The sequence below is a fragment of the Notamacropus eugenii genome, chromosome 6, assembly GCF_028372415.1.
Source record: "Notamacropus eugenii isolate mMacEug1 chromosome 6, mMacEug1.pri_v2, whole genome shotgun sequence".
Taxonomy (NCBI): domain Eukaryota; kingdom Metazoa; phylum Chordata; class Mammalia; order Diprotodontia; family Macropodidae; genus Notamacropus; species Notamacropus eugenii.
Window position 1 is genome coordinate 50,421,123 of NC_092877.1, and position 6,000 is coordinate 50,427,122.

A 6,000-nucleotide genomic window follows, 5' to 3' on the forward strand; every position below is an offset into this window, starting at 1 on the left:
ACCGCCAACCCTGAAGGAAATTGTCTGATTTCTCGAGGCACAGAAAATTACAGTTGAGAAGGGCCTCCTGGGTTTTACAAAGACTGTAAACTGAGGCTGAGAGAAGGACTGATTTGCCCAAGCAGCAAAGTGGGGAAAATTCCATTCTCCTGACTCCCATCAGAGAGGCCTTGCTTGCTTTGCACTACACCTTCCTCTCTCTGATGGACTTGCTGGGTAATGTCTTATCATAACTAACTGAGCTTTTGTTCCTATTCCCCTGCTAGGTCTTCAGGTCTATGAGGACAGGGACCGAGATTTATCTAAATTCTGTATTTCTCCCAGTGCCCAATGTACACAGGAAGCAGTTACTTAATAAATGTTTGTTGAATTGAATTAAACTGAATGACGTAGTAGGCATTGTGTTTGTTGAAGGCTGAATGAATGAATGAAATATGTTCCCCTGAATGTTTAAGGCTGACTGGAGTAGTTGAAGCTGGATAGAGGTTAAGCAGATCTCCTGATGCCTTCTTCCCCCTGGGCCACGGACAGCAGGCTTTAGCTGCCTCACAGATTCCTCTTCACCGCCCCCCTCCCCTTCTCCTCTTTCTACTCCTCCACCAGAGGAACCCGGGTGGCCCAGCTGCTACACACTCCATCACTCATGTCCTCTCAGTCTCACTGAGTACCCAGCACAGTGCTCTTGCCCTGCCAGGGTCTGTCAGCACAGACTCGCTATTCAGGGCTGGGAAAATGTTTGATTTAGGAGGGCAAGCGGGGGAGGTCAGAGCCAATAAGGCATTTATCAGATGCACGGCAGGGCCTGAACGGCCCTTTCTGTACTGAGGGATGGCGGGCAGGCGGGTGAGAACTGAGCATCTAGTGAGAGGAAACCTGAACGGGCTATTTGGGACGCCCTGCCTCCAGCCCCAAATTAAGCAAACTGCCATCCTGAAGGAGATCATGCCAGAGATTTTTTAAGATGGAATAAAGGGCTCTTTACCATCAAAAGCTGAAAAGGACCAAGAGAACATTATTGCTGAAAGTTAGTACAACTCTTTGGTTTTACAGAGGGGAGAAACTGAGGTGCAGAAAGAGAAGTGACTCACCTAAGGTCACATAACAATTCAATTACAAAACTATGACTCAGGATTTTAGAGTTGGAAATGACCTTAGAAACAAAGCATTGAACTAATCCTTCATTTTACAGATATGGAAACTGAGACCTACTGAGGATAAATGATTTGCTATAAGTGGCAGAGGTGGAATTCAAACCCAGGCATTCTGACTCCAAGGTCAGTCCCTATGAAGTGACTTGCCTACTAAGGTCTTCCAACTAATAACTGTCTGAGCAAAGACCCTAACTCAAGTCTCTTGACTCCCTAACCCAGAATTCTTTCTACCATCCCATGTAACTATGCCTCTATTTCTCCCACAAGTGCAGGTAGTGTCAACAGGTGTAAGACCCTGCTGCCCATGCTTGGCAATATGTCGGTACAACCTTTTCCCACCAACTGATTATAGTGCCTGAAATTCCACCACTGAAAATTCATTCCTTTGTATCTTGAAGATTTGCCAGAATGTCCCATAAAAAAAAAAAAAAAAAGAAAAGCCAGCTAGTTGGTTTACAAAGCACTTTATCACTATGATCTCATTCCATCCTCACAATAGTCCTGGAGAACAGGTGCTATTATTATCTCCACTTTATAGGTGAGGAAACTGCCGAGCAATATATTAAGGACTTTACAACTTTTATCTCATTTTATATTATTTGGTCCCCACAACAACCCTGTGAGGTAGGTGCTATTACTATCCTCATTTCACAGATGATGCAAACAGAGGTTAAGTGACTTGTCCAGGGTCACACAGTCAATAAATGAGGCTGGATCTGAACTCAGATCTAATTGACTCCACGCCAAGTACTTTATCCACTGTGCCACCTACAATACCTAAAAATGTGTTAAATCCCTTTGCCCCCAACTAGAAGGATTCACATTAAACCACTAAATTCTTGGAGGCATAGTTCACAGGCAACTGAGAGCCAAACAGGTACTAGGGGGTTCAGAGACAAGAGAGATTCCTGGGGGTGGGGGTGGGGGTGGAAACTAATAATGAAGAGCTCTGGAAGGGGACCCCCCCCCCTAAAAGCAAACATTACTACCCTCCTAGTAAGGAAATGTTACATATCCCTGGAATGAAATGAAACAAAATTCTTGTCTCCAAGTATATGGTGTTCAGATTTTCTGCCCTGAAAACCTTTTTAGGATTCCCTTGCCTTCTCTTCACTTCCCTCTCCCATTACGTTCAATTCTGTTCCATTCCTTCCCCTTCCCCTACCTAATCCTTTCCCAAATCTTCACACAACCCTCCCTTAGCCTCCCTTAGAAATTTTACCATCCATCAAGGCCCACCTGGAGTTGTTCCCTCCCCTGCCTTGCAGTTTCCTATATCCATGTTTTAGGTTCCCCTACTAGACTTGTGAGTTCCTTGATGAATGGTATCTGTCTTATTTCTCTCTCCCCATTCAATCTGCTGCTACGAAAGACCTTGTACACAGTTGCATTAGTGTTCATTCATTGCTTCTCCACTGAGGAATGTGCGCTGTGATGGGGTAAAAAAAAACCAATGGACCAACCTTGCCTGGGCATCAGGAGGGTTCCTTGAGTTAGTGGTTATACTAAAGTTAAAGTCAACTGCATGAGCCTTTCTAGCTCATACATTTTTTGTTCCATGACCCCAGATGCCTTACAGCACTAATCTTCTGTGATCTAGATTCTAAGGCCCCTCCTAGCTGTATTATTCCATTTTTCTATGATCTAAGCCTCCTCAGCACCCCAACATTCTATGTGCTAAGGGCTTGTCCAGCTCCATTACTCTACGTTCTTTGTTCTACGGTCTCTTGTAGCATTGACATTCTATTATCTAAGGGCCCTTCCAACTGTGATAGTCAATGTTTTATGTTCTGTGTTTCTTCCAGTATTATCATTCTGTGTTTTATGTTCTGAGCTCCATTTCCCTTCTACTATTTTGTGGCTATTATTTTAACATCCTCCTAACTCTTACACCCTTTTCTAGTCCCCTTCCTCACACCAGGAGGTGAGCAGTGCAATCCTTAAAATGTTGCTCAGACAACCCAGGGGGCTGCCGAGTCCCACTGCTGCTTCCAGTGAGAAATGACCCTATGGCCTGGGTTGCCTGTGTGCAGGGTTTTGACTACAGCTCCCAGTGTATCTGCACCTGCTGCTTCATCACTTGCTTGTTGCCACAGGACTTTGAGGCATAGCAGTAAAATGGTATGGGCAATGTCTTTTGATTTGTGTGTAAATTGGATTTAAGCGAGGCAGAGTTGCATGAAGTCGTCAGCTTCACTCTCTTGTCCTAAATCATCATAATCCAGTGGCAGGATAAAGACAAGACAGCTGGTGATGGCTTAGGATACAGTGGATGACCTTGGCATCTTCAGTGCCTAACCAAGCTCTAAGTGCTCCATATCACCTGCTTTAGCTGCCATTATGGCCATTGGAACAAATTGTTCTCACCCACCCATTCCACCAGGGGAAGTCTTCACATGCTTGGCATAGACACCCCCCTAACTCACCAATGGGTTTGAGATCACTAGGTTATCCTCACCCTGGTATGATCCATCTGTTGAAACGGTTTGCATACCAGGGTGTGGCTGCTATGCATGCTGCAGCTTCTTGGAGATACAGGTGAGAGTTGGGTGGAATAGGTGAACACAAAAGGTGCAAATAGCCCCGAAAAGGGCTCGGCAGCCATCATACAGGGAGGTACTGGACCTCCCTGAACACACTCCCTGAACACACACCATCATCAGTCAATGCTGAGGCCATTGACCGTTTACCTTAGGTTGAAGTCAACCCCTCCTTAGCTAAACTTCCAACCGAAGAGGAGGTTTTGAGGGCCATTAGGCTCCTTTCATGTGGCAAAGCACGTCGTGCTGATTCTATTCCAACTGAGATTTACAAGGTAGGGAGATCATTGCTCATACAAAAACTGACTGAAATATTCCAGGTTATATGGGAAGAGGAGGTTGTCCCCAGGATTCAAGGATGCCTCCATTGTCCATCTCTATAAAAGTAAAGGGAATTGATTGTCCTGTGACCATCACAGGGAGATCTCTCTCTTAGTCATTGCTGGCAAGATTCTTGCTAGAGTCTTCCTTAATAGAGTCCTCCTTCACCTGGAAGATGGTCATATACATGAGAGCCAGCATGGCTTCAGGAAGGGCCAAGGAACAGTCAATATGTTTGCTGCCCGACAACTCCAAGAGAAATGCCAGGAGCAGAACAGAGGTCTGTACACAAGGTTTGTAGACCTGACCAAAGCCTGTTAATCGTGAGGGCTTACGGAATATTATGTCAAAATTTAGTTGCCCACAGAAATTCATCAGCATTGTACTTCAATTTCATGATGGCATGTTTGCCTGGGTTCTGGATAGTGGACAATGCTCTCCTGCCTTCCCAGTCACCAATGGAGTGAAACAGGGCTGTGTGCTTGCTTCCATACTTTTTAGCATGATGTTTTCAGCCATGCTGTCTAATGCTTTCAATGAGGATGAACACGGCATCAAGGTCAGCTACCATACTGATGGTAACTTCTTCCATTTGAAAAGGCTACAAGTCAAGATCAAAGTGGAGGGAGTGTTGGTGCATGATTTTCTGTTTACAGATGATTGTGTACTCGGTGCAGCGAGATGTAACAAAATATGGATCAATTCTCTGCTGCCTGTGCTAATTTTGGCCTAATAATTAACACCAAGAAAACACAGGTGCTCCATCAGCCACCACCATGCCATTCATACATGGAACCATAGGTTACAACAAATGGAGAAGTTTTGAATGCTGTGGTTAAGTTCACTTACCTGGGTAGTGTATTTTCCAGGGATGTACACATTGACAATGAGGTTGATGCATGCTTTGCCAAAGGTAGCTCAGTGTTTAGGAGGCTCCAAAGAAAAGTTTGGGAGAGAAGTTATTAGACTAACTACCAAACTGAAGGTCTACAGAGCTGTTGTGCTGACCTCATTGTTGTATGCCTGTGAAACATGGACAGTCTACCAATGTGATGCCAGGAAAATGAATTGCTTCCTTTTGAGCTCTTAGGAAGATTTTGAAGATCACCTGGCAGGAGAAGGTACCAGATACTGAGGTCCTTGCTCCAACTAAACTGCCAAGCATTCAAACTGTGCTTCAGAGAGCATAACTCTGATGGGCTGGCCACGTTGTTCAAATGCAGAATGTACGCTTGCCAAACGGACTATTTTATGGAGAACTTGCATGGAGTTGGGGCTCACATGGTGGTCAGAAGAAGCAATACAAGGACACTCTTAAAGTCTCTCTCAAGAACTTTGGATTTGATTGTGCAACATGGGAGACACTGGCACAGAACCACTCAGCATGGCATGCCCACATCAGAAAGGATGCTGTGCTGTATGAGCAAAGCAGAATTGAAACAGCGAAAAGGAGACGTAGGATGCTCAAATTTGGAGTAACCACCCCAAATGTTCACACGGACTATATATGCCCATTCTACAGCATTCCGAGCTCACATTGGTCTGATCAGCCACAGTAGGACACATTGAAACTTCACTTTATCATGGTGATGTTGTTTTGGTCCTCTTCAAAGACGAAGAACAACAACCAACTAGCCAATCAACTCTTACACCCTATAGACTTATGGCTTCATTGTCCCAGTTCAACTCAATCTAGCTATTTGGAGAATCCCCAAATCTGGAGAACAGCATTTCAGTTGATGAGAAAACCAGTAGTTCTGTTTCAGTATGGGAAGTTAAAAATATATAGTAACAACCGTCTATGAAGGGATTTTTAAGATCCATGATAACATTAGAGTGTGCTCAGGTAATGAAGATCTCACTGGTTGTGCTTTCACCATGGGTAGTCCATTGGAGGTTGCCACGGGAACCATAACTCACTCTCCAAGGGTTGTGTCTGGTTCCCTGCAATGCTCAGTTGTAATGATCAATATTGAATCATTGCACTA

At 44.6% G+C, this 6,000-nt stretch overlaps 1 long non-coding RNA gene across 2 annotated transcripts in view; it reads right to left on the bottom strand.

Moving 5' to 3' along the window:
- The window catches only part of LOC140511037 (uncharacterized), a 34,025-nt gene extending 31,265 nt beyond the window's left edge, over positions 1–2,760 (bottom strand). Inside the window, exon 1 of one of the 2 annotated variants that reach the window (XR_011969414.1) lies at positions 2,615–2,760. This is a non-coding gene — a long non-coding RNA (uncharacterized lncRNA). The remainder of the gene's footprint in view (positions 1–2,614) is intronic. The other variant, XR_011969413.1, reaches the window with a different exon arrangement.
- Between the last annotated feature and the right edge of the window lie 3,240 nt (positions 2,761–6,000).